Consider the following 19901-nt stretch of genomic DNA (forward strand, 5'->3'; position numbering starts at 1 on the left):
CCACTGACCCTTTTTCTTTGTTCTGTTTCATGCAAGTTATTTTTTTTCCGGGCATAGCCCAGCCTGGCCTCACCATCACCACCTCCTAGAACTGAATATCTTAAGGTGTACAAGGAGCACTACTTTTCTCCTTCTACCATCCAGGCACACTCCTGCTTCGGATGAGCCATGGATGTAATTGGCCTTTGTTGTTCCATGTTTCCTGAATTGGTATATAAATACCATTCAGAGGGCCTTTACCAGAAATAACTTATCCATAGAGACAGGAAAAATTCGCGGATTCATTTCACGACAGCCTAAAATTCATATAGTTACACCTCAGTGCTGCCTCTGCCATTGGCTCGCAACTCACCTGGATGACTCCGGGCCAGTGAGAAACACTCAACCGAAGCACAGGCCGCTACATTGGGACACCTTCACAAGACAGCAGCCAATGAGAGGGTGATATTTGACCGAGTGTACGTAGAACTATAAAGTTCATCCTAGAGGTCATTGAACCCGCGAAGTTTTCCGGTCCCTACTTACCCATTCTGTTAATACCGCCGTGCCAGCATCCAGAATAAAGCCTTGTCAGTTGATTAAATATATCCTTGTCCTTTTATGTGTCCAAACATTAAAAACACGGCGGAATTAGTTAAAAAACAATTCTGTCATTCCATGTGAGATCTCTCACATGTCCCTGTGTCGGGACTGTTTCATGCAGTGCGAAAATACATGCGGAAGGAAAATGAGCATAATTTTTCCCCCTTAGACATAAACTATTTTTTTTTTAATTTTGTTCTTACGCCAACACTGAGGCAGTGTTGAAATTAAGTTAACTGAGAAAACGTAAAATTATGAAAATATACCTGAATTCTTAAAGATCCCTACATATTTTTTAAACAGCGTTCTTCGTAAATTTAAGTTGAAACTTTTTCGACAGTGTAATGCGAGATCAGAAATGATTTTATGATTTGAGCGTTGAGAGATATATGTAGCTCTTTCGCGCGTGACTTCTGAATAAAATGTGTTTGTATTTCTCATGAGTGGGAAAAAAAGCTATTACAATGTATACTAAAACAATACTTTAGTTATGGGCAGTAAGTGTAATTAGGTATATAATTTTCAAAAACACCGGGCTCTTTATAGAACTTGATACTTGTAAGTACTTATTTATTAAATATAAATGCCGCCACATTAGTGGATCGCAACCTTGCAAATCCGAGGCGGGTCGCTATTTAGCAATATGATTTTGTCTTTGTGGGTGCTCTAAAAAGTGCCAATTTTCGATATTAAAAAAATGTCAACAAGTCTTTCAGTACTCGTCAGAGATGTGTAACATCTAGTCTTGCTAACGAGCAAATTCATATGTTCTCTTGTTCTCAAAACACTTATAATACGAAACTCGGACACAAAATTCAACGTAGAATTCATTAAAATAATGCCGAACTAACTAATTATAAGTAGGGACCGGAAAAATTCGCGGTTTCAATGACCTCTAGGATGAACTTTATAGTTCTACGTACAATCGATCAAATGACACCCTCTCATTGGCTGCTGTCTTGCGAAGGTGTCCCAATGTGGCGGCCTGTGATTCGATACAGCTTCGGTTGAGTGTTTCTCATTGGCCCAGAGTCATCCGGGTGAGTTGTGAGTCAATAGCAGAGGCAGCACTGAGGTGTAACTATTTGAATTTTAGGCTGTCGTGAAATGAATCCGCGAATTTTTCCGGTCTCTAATTATAAGCAAATTGTGTTTTCAACTAAATTTCTGTAGGCAACTCACACGTAGTTTCCGCGCCCACCGCAAGAATGCGTTGCCGGAGCAGCTACGTCGACAATAAAATCATTCCATTTGCAGACCAAAATTTTATACTACACAATTAAACGCCTCCGATAAAAGCGAAAACAACTTGGAAAAATAATATACCCCAGCTATGGGCCCAATTTTATGCAAACAAAGCTCTACTTGTTAAAATTAATTGAAAAGTTAATACTATGAAGTGTCCCTTTGTCTTTGTGAACTCTGGTTCGCGTCATCCGCCACAGATGGCAGCACCGTGGTTGTTACACATTTCCTTTCCATGTGACTTTCGTTCCAAAAAAAGATTCATTGCGTAAAATTTGTTGAAACTAATATGACGACTTTCGTTTCCTATCACTCGTCCTTAATTAAATCGGGTTTTTCGATTTATGTAAAAAAAAAAATGTGGTACACATGTATGTCCGCAAATCGAGCCATTGCAAACAGACATTATATATAATTATTACAGATGCAATGTTAACTATTGTTTTTTGAATCTTTCCCTGACTTTTGTTCCGTCAAATTAAGTATTCCATCGCTTCTCCAGATTTTACTTTTAATATTATGTAATTTAACGATCGTCCACAGATTTTTAGCACAATCTGTACGGTTATTTAAAAGTAATGTTGAATTTTCAAATACGTTTTTGTACAAACAATGGTGTTATACAGTTACACATAATAATTCAAATTATACACCCGGAATCGTTTGTAAAATGTTTAAAAAAATATTTTAACACATTATAAATAAGTTTGGTGTATTTGGGATGCGTATTTGTTATAAAATCGTATTATAAAAACGAAATAATATTAATCCCCTACGGTGCTGTCTTCTACGGTGACGGACGCGAACCAAACTAATCGCGCTATCTATCAGCTTCCACGGCAACCAGGCACTCGTTAATACATATTTTCCTTTTTTATCGCGAGGGGCGTTATTATTAATGAATTATAAATAAAATTTCGTGCCCGGGGCCAAAATTGCATGTAATTTTGAGCACTAGAAGACATAAAAACGTAAAATATTCTCGACGAATTTTAATATCGGCCCCAGCGCACCACGAGCATCTGGGTTGGAGATTAAAGCCGAAATTCTTTCTAAAACTTACTAATACTTATTTTATTAACTGCAAGGGCATTTTTTTTCTTTTGGTGCTATATAGCGTGCATATAAGCCCCTTTTCATAACTGTACCACGTAAGAACCCTAACAGATAATACCACGACAGTGGTAGGCCCTACGTCTAACAACAGTGGAGGAGTCGACAGAACAAAGCTCTAAAGAGAGAGAGAGAGAGAGAGGAGAAGAAGATAGAGACAGAGAGAAAGAGAATGATTATGTGGATTGTGGGAGGGAGGAGGTGGAAGGATGGGGCGCACAGTGGAGTATTTGTACCGAAATCCTGGCCAAAAATATTTTTTTGATTATTTGAAGTCAAACAGTATAGACGACTTTTTGTGAACTATTTTTGCAATAAAACACTTAAATGAAGCTCTTGTGCACCAAAGAACAACTGAATTCAACAATAAAATAAAAGCAAAGCCTATTAAGTGGAAAGCTATTCACATTGCTGATTCATTTTACATTTACTTCTGTATTCATACCAGTCTTTATAGATGATAAGTTATTTACAAAAATGAGTTCAGTTTATTCTCAGCCTTCATTGTAATTTCTTGTGTCTTTATGATGAACGCGCACTGTGTTAATCCGAGTCTTCAGAGCTACAGCTACGGTTCTCCTCTGCTTCCTCGTAATTATATTCAGCTTCTTCATCGCACCCATCTTCGCTTATTTTGGTAGAACGAATTTCAGCCATCTCTGGCAGAAGAAGCTCCAGAGTCTCGCTGCTATATGGCTTAGTTGTTTTCCTTCGCCTCTGTGTAGAGCAGCTCAAAAAAGGATCACTGGTTAACAGCAGCCTATTGAGGACATCTCTGTTGCACACTTCTCTGTTAAATTTTCGGGAATACTTCGTCCTGTACATCCGGAAATGTTTGTTCCTAGCCTCAGCAGCTTCTTCTGATAGCTGGCCTATAGGCAGAATAGCTTCTTTAATAACTGCAGCTCCGTGCATCAATACTTTGTGCATTGTTGGACTCATGGGATGCCAACTATAGAGGCTCACATATAGCTTGGCTGTTTCATAAGCATACTTATGAAATTTCGTCTCATCAATATGGTGCCCACTTGAAATAGCTTCCAATATTACTTTTAATCTTTTAATAAGTTCAACATTCACGCCAGTAATTCGTGATGCAGTTACTGGTTCTGCAAAGAAGCATCTTGATGTGTTCCCATCATTCGTAGTTCCAAATCCTTGCTTTGGAACATCAACCAATAATCCAAGTTCGTCTTTAAGCATCTTTTGAATGTTCTTTTTAGTATCCGCAACAATTCTCTTCTGTTCTTTACTTCTTGCTTGCCAAATGCTAATTGGTATTCTGTATGACAAACGCAAAATTGATTCCAAAAACCTGATCCGTGTGTGCAAAGGGGACAGTCCAAACGTTAAAGTATTGGGGTTTTCTGTGAAATCCTTACATAATTTATTAAAATCTTTTTATGTAGATCCACTGATGTAACACCTCATTGTCGATGTCGTACCAGTTGCAGCATTGCAGACTTTTCCGTCAACCATTGTTAACAGTAAAGTGTGTAGAATTTTCACAGCTCCATGAAAACATGGCACTTCTGTTTCTTTCAATGTTTTTATTTGTTCCTGAATGTACTTAATTTCATCAAGAGTAACATCTGCAGTTTCATGTACAAAACGGATGCGAATTGGCCTACTACATAATCTTGTGGAGGAAGGTGTTGGGTTCTGCCATATAATTTTTTTTCTCTGTATGGTTATTAGCAATTAATTTTATGGGCACACATGAGCTTTGAAAAATATTGGCATCACTATCAGCTATGTTTTCAAATTTTTGTTTGAACTGTGTTTGCTGAGAACCATCGCACCCCCAGATTGAGATTAATTCCAAATTTTGTTTTTCTTCTGACGACAGTACCTGTAACACTTCTTCTAAGTATTTGCATAACCTTGAAGAGGTGTGATCCAATAAAGACTGTAACTTAACTTCTGCTTTTGTTTCAGAAACGACAATGGAGTCTTCGCTTGGGTAACATTCTTTTTTTGCTTTTGTGAGCAGTGAATAGCGAGGGTAAACATTTTTGTTTGCACTATAAATTACTTGATATTGCTGTTTTGTTAATTCCGCTTGAACAAAAATAGACAATGCTTCTGAAGGGTTGTGTTTTTTTACTGAATTTCTGTTTGACAATATATTTGTTTTAATTTTACTAGCCCTTGTTGGAGTCTCAGTGATTTTTTTCATTAAATCAGCAGCATCAGAATTTCCTGAAACTCTGTGATTCATTGATGCAGCATATGTTAGTTCTTCAGGGGTGAACTGTTGTCTGGAGTTCTTCTGTTTTCCTGCGTTTTGTCCTCTCACTTGACTCAATGAAGTCCTTCGTAGGACGACCGCGACCTGAGGTAGTTGATGAAAAGTTGGGCACCTTAATGGTATGCGATATCCATGTAACATTGATCTGGAGAAACCGTTCCTCTTTGTTATTAGCTAAAGACCCATTTTTCTTAAAATCAGCTTTAAAATACCTGAGTAATCGACTTAATGACTTTCTCTCATCTTCTGGGCACTTTGTTATGTCAGCTACTCTGTGTTCCATAAAATGAAGCTTTTCAACAATGGACCTGTTTGGAGATTCCCGGAGTAGTTCATATAATGACATTCTTGTAAATTCCTTTTCCATGTTCGGAACCTAAAACAAAATAAACTAATCTTTATGACTAATTAATTATGAAATAAAGTTTATACTTACATATTATTTTAAAAAGTTATCTCTAAATCTTATTTATGGTTTATATTAGTATAACGTAGGCAATCACTTAAAAACCGATATCTTAAATCTTATCTATATCACGATAAATATAAATGTATAAGATTTTTAATAAATCTGTGTTAACAAAACCACATTTCCTATCACATTAATATCTGGATAAGAAGCATGATTGGGACAAAGAAAATAGTAAACGCACAGAACTTTGAAAGTGAATGTTGATGGGAATATGTCCACTCCGAAATTAAGAGAGGAGCATCACATAGGGTATTTTCCTCAATTTATTTTCTAATTCCCAGTCTCCAACACGTGCATATCTCAGCACTGATGAATCAACTGGCTCATAATATTAATTTAAGCACAAATATTGAATAGCAACTTGTACCTAGTTCTGTAATAGTTTTATTTGAATTTACTAGCGGTGCAAAACGTTTGGTAGGGACTGTAATGTTATTATTTCTTATTTAATAATGCTGGCAATGTATTACAAATACAAGAGCTATAATAAACCAAAGTAAAATTAGTTTTTCCGGTATCCTTTGATAGGCAATAGTCAAATTTGTTAATCTGAAAACTATTGTAAACATCCACACCAATGTTTAAAATTAATGTTAAATAAAAATGGCAACTACATGCAGGAAATTTCTCTTCTGGTATTGAAACTTAGTGGGCAACGTATTAAGAATATGTTAAAACGACAGCCCGACAAGGCCCGACACACATTCAAAAAGTCTCTTGAAATCATAAATTTTTTCTAACCTTTCGAACACACATTTTGTCCTAAGTTTGTTATTTTTTATTACGGCACTTAAATAATTAATCACAATAAAATATACATTGAAATGAAACAGTTACCTTATTTAACAGCTGTACGAAATTTCATGACAATATGTCAATCCTAACAGCTAGTAGAAACACGTATGTTGAAGAACACGAACGGTGAACTCTCTAGCACAAGCACGTCCGCACACATAGACATCAACTCTTCAACTAAGAGTAGCAGTCACCGGATATGACTTATGGTACCAAAATAGACCCTGCTCGACGCGCATGTGATTAGGCAACAAGAAAATACCATTTCTGCTGTGACTAAACGAAATATTTTTTTTTCTTTTTTGGCCAGGATTTTGGTACAAATACTCCACTGTGGGGCGGTAGAAACAGCTGGGGCCAGGCGTTCTGTGTCTATCTGTACAATGGCTTCAGGCGTCTCAAGGACAAAGCCTACACTGTAATTTTTTTTTGTAAATGGAATAGAAATATTCATGTAAAAATCACAGATATTTCTGTGGTGTTATGGAAGAGAGGGTTAAGTCAAAAACATCAAATTTTAAGAGAGGTGGAAGAAAGTCTAATATTATTTTCACGATCAAATATTAGTCGTTATATTATTAATTATTGATATTTTATACAGGCAACACAAAACTACAAACCATATAAAGTGTCAAAAGGCATGTCCTTCAAATAATCCTTGACTTTCTTCCACCTCTCTTAAAATTTGATGTTTTTGACTTAACCCTCTCTTCCATAACACCACAGATTTGTCAATTTGCACGTTTACAAACAAACAACAGTATCACTACAAAATAAGTGTCCGCAGTAATACTGGGTTCGGATTCTTACCCGGGAATTTATGCTTTGTGTTGTCCCAGTACCTCCAATAATTGAAAGTTATTTGAGAACCTTTCCGCGAATAGCTTTCCATTATTAACTGTGCACATTAATAAGCACGAGACAACAATATAAAGCCTTATTGTTGAATATTCGATTATATTTTCTATGGTTTAAAATGATTAATTATCCTTCATTGAAACCTTAATTCAAATATAACATTTTGCACCATTTTAGTTAGAAATACTCAGTATTAATTCGAGAAAAAAAACGTATTTCGTAGATGCAAAAATAACCGTAGCGAAGAATTGTACAAAGTTACAATATCTTTCTTGTAGTATTACAAACAAATTTCTCGGCAACAGGTTTCCAAAGGAATATTTTGTAAAAGTATAGAATTTTTTTTTTCCGTGTAGGTGTTGTATTGGCTGAGTCTGGAGGTATAGTTCGTGCAATATAATTTGACTTAATTTGATAGTTTAAAAGAAAGTAGTTCCAATGGTCTACTACGTATCGCTCCACCATGTTTAGTCAACAGCGCTTATTAATGACTCCACGTGGTTGTCAGTGTTGATGTACAATATCTTGTGATGCTTTGCAAGTGGCAGTTGATAAATGAGTACGACTAATTCTGGTTTTGAGAATGTTCGAACATGGAACAAGTTATAGGACACAGGGTATAGAAGTACATGAAAATATGCATTATTATTAAGCCAACTTAACGATTTAAGTATTATATATATATTAATTTCAAGACTTATTTCTTTTATTAATTTAATACACTTTGAATTCATACTTTTTATTACGTTTATTTCCTTTATTTCATTTAGTATTTTATGAATTTATATCACATAATACACAAAAAAAACTATTTTTTTATTATGCATAATCAATAATGCCAAACTATTATAATATTATCAACATAACGTATAACCTAAATTAATAAAACAGCGTTTATTAAACACGAAACCTGATTTAATCTTAAAAATTACTTTAAAAAACTAGATATTATAAAGTATGTTTTAAGAAAATGACTGAAACAGTTTCGCAATTGTAGTCGTGCAGTCCTGGAGAACAACGAATATATATATATAGTTTCTAACACTTAAAGCTAGGTCTAAAATTTTATACATTTTTTTTTTCATTTTCTTGTCATTAATATTAGTAAATAGCTTTTTCTGAAATTTTAACACAGCTTCCCTGAATTTTTTATCGTGTTAATAATATTTTTTTAACATATATATTATTGGGTGTAATGTGATTAGTGGTTTTAGAGCATCACTGTTTGTCGAAAGCACAGGCAACGCTACGGCGATGACAGCCGCGACGTACGAGTTATGCTGGCCAGGGCAGGATGATTCCGCGATGGTCCGTTACTGCCTTCCGCTGGATGTAGGTGGAAGGGACACACAAACACCCAGTTATGAAACCCAAGGCAGCTCGCTAAATATTCAGGAATAACCCTTAAATAATAGCAATTACGATAAATTGAAATTATCAACACGGCGTGCGAGACCGATTTCGGATTCGAAAAAACTTGTTTCAACGATCGAATAAGAGATCCTAATTCGAATCACTGTTTTAGGAATCTAATTCGATGTTAGGATTCGAAGAACTGTTTAAGGCATCAAATTAAAGAACGGTATTCCAAACACCGTTTCTAAAATCTAATTCGAGATTCGTATTTAAAGAACTGTTTCTAGAATCGAATTATAGATTCGGACTCGAAGCATTGTTTTAGGAATCGAAAACGAGCTAATGATTCGAAGCATTGTTTAAAGAATCGAATTCGAAGAACTGTTGTAAGACTCGAATTAGATATTCAGATTCTAAGCACTGTTTTAAGAATCGAATTATAGATTCGGATTCGAAGAATTGTTTTAGGAATCGAAAACGAGATTATGATTCGAAGCACTGTTTCAAGAATCGAATTCGAAGAACTGTTGCAAGAATCGAATTAGATATTCAGATGCGGAGCACTGTTTTAAGAATCGAATTCGAGATTCGGATCCGAACAAAAATCGGTTTGACCCGCCACTACAGTAAAAAAACACTTCGATCTGTAGGACGACTCTCGTCAATGTTGCTAAGTGCTGGCCGTTGTTTATAGGCCCTCATTTCATTCTTCGACCCCCCCTCCCCCTGCCAGCAGATCAATTTTGCGCGTAGGTCGAAGTACGGAACGATAAAGTCCGGAAAGAGAAGGAAGTCCGAAATTCGGCCCTGCCGGCCCAAAGGAAGAACAGCGGAAGGACGTAAACATCCAGGTTTTTTTTTTATTCGTCTTCTCCTTCTGGTAATTTACGATCCGCCCGTAATCCACTTTAAGGAAGCTACTTCTCCCCCCCTTCAACGATGCCGACCCGGAGGGGTGGGAGGGGAGGGGAGAGGATAAATGCTGGTAACGAAAACAGACGACACAGCGTCGCAAGGACGAGGACACATGGCTGCGGTCACGTGTTCGGGCTCTTCATTCCCGTTAGTTCCTGACGACGGGAGCAGACGTCCTCTTCCGAAACGTCGCAACCGTTTCGTCGTGGAAATACCTACTGCGGCCCATCCGTGCTCTTTCATCGTTGCATTGTCTGAACTTAGATTTACCTGGAGTAGCTTGGCTTCAAGGGTTGTGGCAGCTTCCGAGGCGAGTATATCACCGATCGTTTCGGTCGACACTGCAGTCGCCGTCGTAAGGGTTAGAGTTACCTACTCATCAGGGTATATAGTTACCTACAGTAGGTAACTGCTCCCTGATGATGGCGACTGCAATGTCGACCGAAACTTCGATGAATTATTCGCCAAGGATGCAGCCTACAACCCAGAAGCCAAGCTACTTCAGACAATGGCCGTGAAAGCCTGCGAGCATTTTAGATTACCTTTTTCATTTCCTAGCTGTGTTTTCCAAGGTCATTGTTTTTTCCCCTCCTGTATCCAACTGTTCTTGTTGTCGTTGTCAGCCCGCTGTGTTCGCCTGTGCTGTAATTTGTCTTCTTCTGCGAGAAGACAGTGACTATAGGTTGCCCATAGAGCTCTATATCAGTTATTTATCCGAGCACGAGACATGTACAAAATAAAAGCTCAAAACCTTCCTTGACAACACGATCCAATCAGAATTTATGTTTCGGCCGACATGGCACATCTATGACGTGAATTATGTGATATATATTTACTATATTTATGGCAGTGTTGATGATAGCCTTCGTTTAGTACCAGCGGCGCCAAGAGCTGAAACGGAGTCTAAGGCTGACATTGCTCTAAGGCACAGAAATGGACAAGCCCTAAGTTAGCTGACAATAGTTCTCGAAAAAATGAAGGGAATTTTACTTAAGGTTCGTCATAGCCCGAATCGCTCTTCAGTCGCTCGTTTCGTTGAAGACCTGTATGGATAATGACTACTGTGAGGTGTCTAGGAATACTGGTACATAGTAATAAAGAATTCCATGATTGTGTAAAATATCTCAATAACATTCGGTGGTGCTGTTTCACAGATTACGCTCTGTAGCCCCTGCAAATCGGGATTTGGATTCTGATACGTGGAATATCATGTATAATGGTGTCCACGTGAGTATCCTAATGTATTGAGCAAGTGTATGGGAAGGACCTTGAATAACCTCCATCCAAGAAATAAAAGAAAAGATTATATCTTCCCAAGGGACATTTATCATTCCCGTGAATGAGGCATATGCATGACACTTTTTCAACAAGCGCCTTACAAGTCATTGGTCACCGATTTATTGATCTGAGAGAAAGCCAATTTGATTATAATTGCTCGCGCCCTTAAGGTGTTAAGACAAGATAAGATTATAGCCAGAGAAAACTATTCCATAATAGCAGGAACGATGGGTAGATGCTAATAGTGGTAGATACATTTACCAGATCTTCCCTTATCCATCCGAAATAATATATATAGTCAAATAGGCTCATTATTCGAGCCAATACTTGACTGCTCATGAGAATTTTAAAGATAAATTATTTTATTTACAACTTTTTAATCTCCCCCCCCCCTCCCTCAATGTGGGTGATCTGCCAGGAGAACGATTATGTCAATCACATACTCTTTGAATGTTCTATAGAGGAAGATATACGGGCAAAATACACTGAAGTATTTGCAAGACATAATCATGATTATGCTGAACTAGAAACAATAAATGTGAATGGAACTATAATATCTGGAATAGATTAACGAAGGATTTGTGGTAAAAGACTTGAAGAATAATTCGAAGAACACCTAAGTGCATGAAGGAGTGACGAAGGTTTAAGTTGAATGAGTGTATGATGATCAACATATTATATGAATTGAAGAGCTGAAGAAGTCTCGAGTTCAAGAAAAGATGAATATAATGAATATAAAAATCAAGGTCAAAATAACTGAGGAACAATGACCAAAAATAGCTGAATAAGTGAAGGAGTGTAGGTAGAGGTTGATTTAGTAACGAAAAGGAGATACGACCTATGTAGAAATGAATCAAGTAAATCAAGTATACAAGTATAAAAGAATTAAATAATTTTGTGAAGATATCGTAGCAAGATAACACTTGTAAGCCAAGAAGAGCTGAATATATTTGGAACAGAAAAAAAGGGTGAAAATAAGTATCAAGGATAGAAGTCCTGAAGAACAGCAACATGTTAATAAGAGCTGAATTTATGCCAACAAGGGCTCAAGATATAAAAATAATGATGAAGTGTAAGATGGAAGCACGAATCAGAGAAGAAATGAACAATCATGATCAGAAGGATTGAAGAACAGTCAAGAAGAATTTTGGAACTGAAGAAGCAATTGAAGGAAGAAGAATGAAGTTTAAATATATGAGATATAAAAATGGAATCAAGATTAGAATATAAAGTGCAAAATACCACAAGCACCACGAAAGTAAATAACAACACGAATATAAATGAAGAAATTAAGATGGAATTGAAAATATTTGGATAAATACAGCACTAAATTGACCAGCATGTAAGGGAAGAGAACATTTCATTTATTGGAATTAAGCATGGTAAGAACAGATGACACGTTCTAGTTGGGATGAGATGGAACATTATATATGGTGGAAATGACTTAACTAATGTACCCCAGAATGCCTTAGCTAGAAGGATGACAAAACTAGTATGTACAAATATAGTTGAAGCTATACGTGAATTATGGCTCCATATTTGTAGTATTTATACCGAATAAGGATTAGATATAGGGTTGGTAAGAAGACTGGAGTAAGAAGCCTGATAGACTCATCGGTCACATGTTTTACTCAAAGGTGTAAAAAGTTAAAATTGGCTTTAAAAAGTTTGAAAAAGCAAACGAATACTGCCGAAGAAGTTTTTATTTGTTTATACACCAGGTTTTGATCAGGCGTAGAATTTCATTTCGCGACAGCCTTAAGAATTTAAAAATCCTCTTGTTGCGTGCAGAGCTCCAGGTGTTGAAGTGCCATTTACGAACCGCTCTAGATCCATGGTTAAGTATTTTTTTAAAGTCGTTTTCTCTTTCATCAGAGCCGTCTCGTTTAAAATTTCGCTCTGCAAACGGAATGATGCTAGAGTCGACGTAGCGAATTCTAGCGGCGGGTGCGAAAACTACACGTGATTCGCGTTCAGAAATGTCGGCATTATTTTAAAGAGTTCGTTAAAAATTCGTTTTCGTATTTAAGTGTACATCTGCAACTAGAGATCACATGAATTCGCTCGTTTACCGAGGTCAGATGTTTGCACATCCTTGGCGAGTTCTGAAAGATTCGCTCACTTCTTTGACGTTTCAACGTCTAATAAATCGATGAACGCTGGTTGCACGCACGAAATAGTGTCCCGTTACGCACATTGTCCCATTACACTGTGTCCCATTACGCTCATTGTACGATTGCGCCGCATCTATCTCTATTCCACACGATTGGAACAACGATCGATCTTGACTTTTTCGAGGCACATTAAACTTGAAACACTCCCATTCGTTTCCTACTTTTCCTATCATCGTCCTATCCTTAACAGAATAACACAGATTGGAGGAAGAAGTTAAATAGCAAACATGTACAAAAGTTATAATTAAAATAATCTCTACGTTAAAGTAATAACATATTTGAATTAATGAGTGCAAATAAAAGTAAATATATCAATTAAATTGTAGATTTCATTTCACTCCTTCTTTGTATCCATACAAAATAGTGATAATTCAATAAAAATGATTCAATTTTATTCATAAAAGTTTGCAATCATTTCATCAATGTTTTGTTATGACGTTGTCACGTTAAACTATCGTACGTAAACCGACTTTACAGACAACCAATTTCTTTTATTTTCCTTTCAAGGGAAGGGCCAGGAGAATGTCTGTGGAAGGCAAAGCTCGCCATTGGTGCAGGGGCGATCGATTCGCGCCAAACCAGAGAAGGGGGCAATAACTCAAAATGTTCCGCGCGTGGCCAACCGGAACATGGGACGCGGGGTCTCGGCATATCACGTTGTTTTCCCTCGAAGGACTGAGTGCTTTTCTGCAGTCGGGTCCTGCGACCCTGAACCTAAACGCCTTTTCTCACCCACCCAAGAACCATCGACCCTTTTTCGACGGTAACAATCCTGGCTCCTTCCCGGGAACATTTCTCCGCGAGCGAAGTAAAGCAATGCAGAGTATAACCTCTTGGCACAGACTCTGGACTGCTTCCTTCACGTAAACACGTTACTGCGCGGCTACGCACGGTCTGGACACGTTCCGTCAGAGGCCATTTCTCATTCAACCTTAAGGCCCCCGCGTACTTGGGCACACACACGGTGCGCAGAGCTTCAGGAAAAACGTGATTTCTAAACTACTCAACATATCCGAGTGGGGTCTGCTTGCGAAAAGCATTTAAGAGTTCGCCGAGGGCCGAAAAGTACTTTCGATCTCGGATTAAGTTTTTAAACTGTATTTATAGAAGAGTTAAAAATGCTAACACGCATGTTTTCAGAGTAATTTTTAGGCATAAAAAAACGGTACAGATTCTTGAAAGCACTTAAGGGACTTGCATTACTCCCTTATCTTCATTTCTCCGCCGTGTAATGCCACGGTCGCCGCTCATATGCACGACGAGAAGACTGCGCGCCAGTCCAGAGGAGACACCGCGCTAGAAGCAGCCAGCGAGCGTCGCGCTTATCATCCCGCCTCGCCAGCACAGATAACACCGCTGACGAGGCGACGCCCTTAACTGGCTGGCAAAGTAGTTCAGCACGACAGAAGTAAGCCTCTGATCGGCTGTTGAGTGTCGAGAGTATGAATAAACAGTTCTTTGATGGAAAAAAAAAATTAGTTGTCTGTACAGTCGGTTTACGGACGATAGTTTAACATGACGTCATAACATAACATTGATGAAATGATTGCATACTTTTATGAATAAAATCGAATCATTTTTTATTGAGTGATCACTATTTCATATGGATACAAAGAAGGAGTGAAATGAAATCTACAATTCAATTGATCAATTTACTTTTATTTGCACTCATTAATTCAAATATGTTTATTACTTTAACGAAGAGAATATTTTAACTATAACTTTTATACATGTTTTCTATTTAACTTCTTCCAATCTGTGTTATTCTGTTAAGGATAGGACGATGATAGGAAAAGTAGGAAACGAAAGGGAGTGTTTCAAGTTTAATGTGCCTCGAAAAAGTCAAATCGATGGTTGTTCCAATCGAGTGGAAGAGAGATAGATGCTGCGCAAACGTACTGTGAGCGTTACGGGGCACTTTTTCGTGCGTGCAGCCGGCGTTCATTGATTTATTAGACTTTGTCACGTCAAAAAAAATTGGTTGTCTGTACAATCGGTTTACGGACGATAGTTTAACGTGACAACGTCATAACAAAACATTGATGAAATTATTGATCCAGAAGAAAAGGAAATATCATATTCGGCCTAAGACTGAGCCGTAATAGGTTTTTGTAACCAAACCATTTAGGCATTAAAAATATTATATTCTTTGAGGAATAATTTTTTTTTAATTTTTCTATCTTTCGTATGATAAAATCTACCTCTGCATACTGTTATGAATAAAATTGAATCAATTTTATTGAATTATCACTATTTTGTATGGATACAAAGGAGTGGAATGAAATGTACAATTTAATTAATAAATTTACTTTTATTTGCATTCATTAATTCAAATATATTTATTACTTTTGAAATGTTGCGTGTGACGTATTTATTTTTACAAGTACAAAAATAATATGCAGCTGCCGAGACCTCGAACAGATAATCTTTAGATTGGAAGTTATCCACGCTAACCACACGACCACGAGTCCATTTTGGGAAAAGTCGTTTCAGATGGTCTAAATTAATAATATTCCACGCACGATATTTGTTTGAATTTCTTTTAACTAGCATATTCTTTGTTGGACTCGAAATATTTACACGCTCGTGGGCTCATAACTATAATACGGTGTGTGATTTAGTTGATCAAATAATAACTCATGACAAATAATTACCAATTTCAAACTAAAGCGTGAAAAGTATCATACCAGCAATAAATATTTAGTTACACAGCTAAAACAATACTTATACAACACTGTTTAAATATACTGATTTACACTAGTAATTAAAATAATACGTACGTGTAAGAACGTCATTTCCTTGCCAATATACTCCCGTGGCGCGGTGCACAACAATAACCTCGAACCAGTACGCCGCCACGTGCCGGCCGAGTTCTCTGTACCGTCCGCAACATACCAGAGAGATGCCACGCATGTAGTGGGACATCGGTAGTGGGACATCCATAGTGGGACATCCGTAGTGGGACAATTTCGTGCGTGTAGCCAGCGTTCATCGATTTATTATACGTTGTCACGTCAAAAACGCAAGATGGAGAACGTTTCTGGCACAAGTTCGTGTAACAGTTGACCGACTGAAACCAAAATAGCTATTGGAAACGACCATAAACGCCATGGATTACGAATAAATATTCCACCAAAACTGTAAGTAACTATAAAAATAACAACCAACATTTTCTGCTGTTGCAAATGATGTCTGACACGAATCATTCAATGTTTTCTTAAGTGTTTCGGCAGCTGTTTCTGCCTTTTATAGAGACTGATATATTAAAATAAAAACAATGAAGATTTATTTTCCATCTCTGATTACATTAACGCACAACCAATTTAAAAAAACGTTTTTGACGTGACATCTAATAAATCGATGAACGCCGGCTGCACGCACGAAAAAGTGTCCCGTTACGCACATTGTCCCGTTAAGGTGTCCCGTTACGTTCATAGTACGCTTGCGCCACATCTATCTCTCTTCCACTCAATAGAAACAACCATCGATTTGACTTTTTCGAGGCACATTAAACTTGAAACACTCCCATTCGTTTCCTACTTTTCCTGTCATCGTCCTATCCTTAACAGAATAACACAGACTTGGAAGAAGTTAAATAGCAAACATGTATAAAAATTATAGTTAAAATAATCTGTTCGTTAAAATAATAAACATATTTGAATTAATGAGTGCAAATAAAAGTAAATTTATCAATTAAATTGTAGATTTCATTTCACTCCTTCTTTGTATCCATATAAAATAGTGATAATTCAATAAAAATGATTAAACTTTATTCATAAAATTATGTAATCATTTCATCAATGTTATGTTATGACGTTGTCACGTTAAACTATCGTCCGTAAACCGACTTTACAGACAACCAATTTTTTTTCTTCTAAATACAAAATAAATAGTATCCACAACACAAACATTCAAAGACAGTAGACTATCGGCTCTAGAGTTAAACACTTTTTGAGACAAATGACGTGTGACCGTACACTTTCGCGTTTGTAAACATGTTCACCTGAAGAAGTTCGCCGTTCCGTGTAACCACGGCCCTAAGTGAAGATAGACAGAGACATCACTCCCATGTTAGAGAAAGTTTTCTTATTGGATAGTCGCTTTTGGGGCTGTTGGTTGGGTAATATATCAATGTATCCGTACAAAACTCAGTCAGTAAAGACGGAAAAAAAACCCATCAAATAATATGTAACAGAAGAAGCATAAATACTGCATACTAATGCCAACAACCAACATAATAGTGGAAAAATTATTAGCGTCTCTCTTTTGTCAAAATGCATTATATATGTTCAACAAATTATTTTTACGGCAATGCATGGCGGCATTTTTGTCATATTTATTTCTTAAATTATAGGCTTTTTATTTTCTCAAAATTCCCTCGTATTTCCTGGTAAATTTTTGGTTTTCGAAACAAATTCAATTAGAATTTTCAAGTGGGCAAGACTATAAACATCTGCCGAAAAACAAAATCATTTTTACAGTTTCACCACCATTAAGAATAAAGATGATAATTTCGATACATTTTAACCAAATAGCTTTATAGCCATTAATTTTTTTCAGATGCAAAAAAAAAAAAAACGTTTTTAAGTTTGTCGGAAAGTATCTATTTTCGCTTGAATATAAAGCAATCCTTTAAATCATGTGGGCTGGTGCATTATGTAGAGGTTGATAATAGCATAGAGACTAACTTCAGGTTTGAGCTTCTTAACCCTATCTATTGTCAACTCCCTGCCCCTAGGTAAGGCTAGAATCGATGTGGTTTTGCAACCGTCACAAAGCTGACAGTACACGCAGAATAAAATATCTGAACTTTTACAAATATTCCTTTGGAAGTTGACAAGAAATAGTGTGCTATAATACAACAAAGATATTGGAATTTTGTAAAACACAAAGCTGTGGTTATTTTTGCATATGTGGAATACGTTTTTCGAGATAATATTCAGTATTTCTTACGAAAATTGGCACATACTTTTATAATTTAATTAATGTTTCATTCAAGCATATTTTGCTTTACCGTGCGTATAAATAAGCACAGTTAATAATGGAAAGCTATTCAGGGAACTGTTTACAAATACCTTTAACTATTGCATAACACAAAGCATAAATACCCGGGTAAAAATCCGAACCCAATATTACTGCGAACAATATTTTGTAGTGATACAGTTGTTTTCATGTAAATGTACAAACTAACAAATTTCTGTAAATTTACATTAATGTTTCTGTTTCATTTACCAAAAAAAAAATATTTATAGTGTACAAACGTACCCTAAAGTAACTTACATGCTTTAACGCAGACGCCTTATTCAACTAAGAGTCCCTACCCGCATACCCGTAAGAAACTTTAAGGCCCGTTCCGAAATGACACGTAAACAGAGACGGATGTCACGAACAGAGTGTCCACAATAGCTCGCAGACTGAGATGGACCCGTACGTAACAGCTCGGCAATGCTGAGCTCTTACGTTTACGTTACCCCGTGCGACCAATAGCAGCCGAGTGCTTGACTCCGGAGGTAGCCATGTTTGTCTGTGTTTTGAATACGTAAAAATATTTTTTTTTACAATAATATCTAGTGTTATATTATTATTTTGTGGTTTATTTTCATTATATAAGTAACTTCTCCTCATGCTATGATCTAGAAGATTAATATATAGACGTGATAAAACTTATAAATCGATTAACGCCGGCTGCACGCACGAACAAGCATGACTCATGGTCACGTTCCGCCTGAGTCGAGCGTGCAAGAGCCGGCCAACCACCGTACGAGAAAAACTTCTATAATATCAAACAGGTTAAGGCGAGCTTTTTAACCAATTGTTCGTGATTATATTTAAACAAATTATTTAAATTAAAATTTCCAAAAACTGTAAATAATATTTGCAAATTAAAAAGTATACAATTTTTAACCAATGTTTTCTTATGACGTTATCACGTGAAATTATCGTCCGTAAACCCACTTTACAGACAAACCACCCCTTTTTACACGCTTTATATTAGCTTCACCTGTATGTTTGTTTGCATGTTTGTTTGCATGTTTGTAACCGACTCCTTTGGGTGCGATTTAGACCCACTTTAAACAGCCAAATTTCATTCAAACTTTGTAGATTTATCGAGGACCGATGACAATACACTAATTTGATGAGATTATTCCATTAAATCAATTTGCAAAATAAGATTTTTGTCAATTTATATAATTGGTAAAATGAAGCAAAGACGTATTTGTAAAGAAAACAATTTCGCTCATGTGCGAACTCTTTTCTTTCAGTTTGTCTTTGGCGCGATATAAACAAAGCCTACTAAATATTGTGACATTTAATTAAATGAAAAGTGAGAGTGGGTTATGATTATTGTGAACAATATACTTTCTTGAAGAGAATATTATTTATATTTGTAAAAATATGAAGAAAAAAATCCTGAAATAAGGGCTTTAAATGTTGTTTCTTTCGTTAAATAGAGAAACACAATTACGTCTTTGTTTCATTTTACCAATTAACCAAGAGGGAAACATTATTATAAAACAAAATTTTATGCAAATATTTCACGAAACATGGAACAATTGAAGTTTGATTTTGCTGTGAAACCAACAGCAGATGGGAAATCAAACACCATATGCAAAACCTCATTAGCTACACCTGATGGGCAGATTTTTGAAATTCCACTCGAACACCAACCTGCAAATCTACACCAAGCAGTTACAAATACTCCAAACTATGCCAAGGTCAGTAACTCATTAAATAATATACATCAAACACGGAAAATATGGATAAGTTTGACAGATGATATATCAAAAAGATATTTGGATTTAGAGCATAATAATGAATGAAAAATACTAGTATTGTTGTGAAAACAGCGTGGGGCGCTTTG

General features: G+C 36.5%; 1 protein-coding gene across 29 annotated transcripts in view; it reads right to left on the reverse strand.

Moving 5' to 3' along the window:
* The window catches only part of LOC134540897 (calcitonin gene-related peptide type 1 receptor-like), a 391875-nt gene that overhangs the window by 137890 nt on the left and 234084 nt on the right, over nucleotides 1-19901 (reverse strand). The gene's annotated exons all lie outside the window — the stretch shown is intronic.

This window comes from Bacillus rossius, chromosome 17 (genome assembly GCF_032445375.1).
Source record: "Bacillus rossius redtenbacheri isolate Brsri chromosome 17, Brsri_v3, whole genome shotgun sequence".
NCBI lineage: Eukaryota > Metazoa > Arthropoda > Insecta > Phasmatodea > Bacillidae > Bacillus > Bacillus rossius.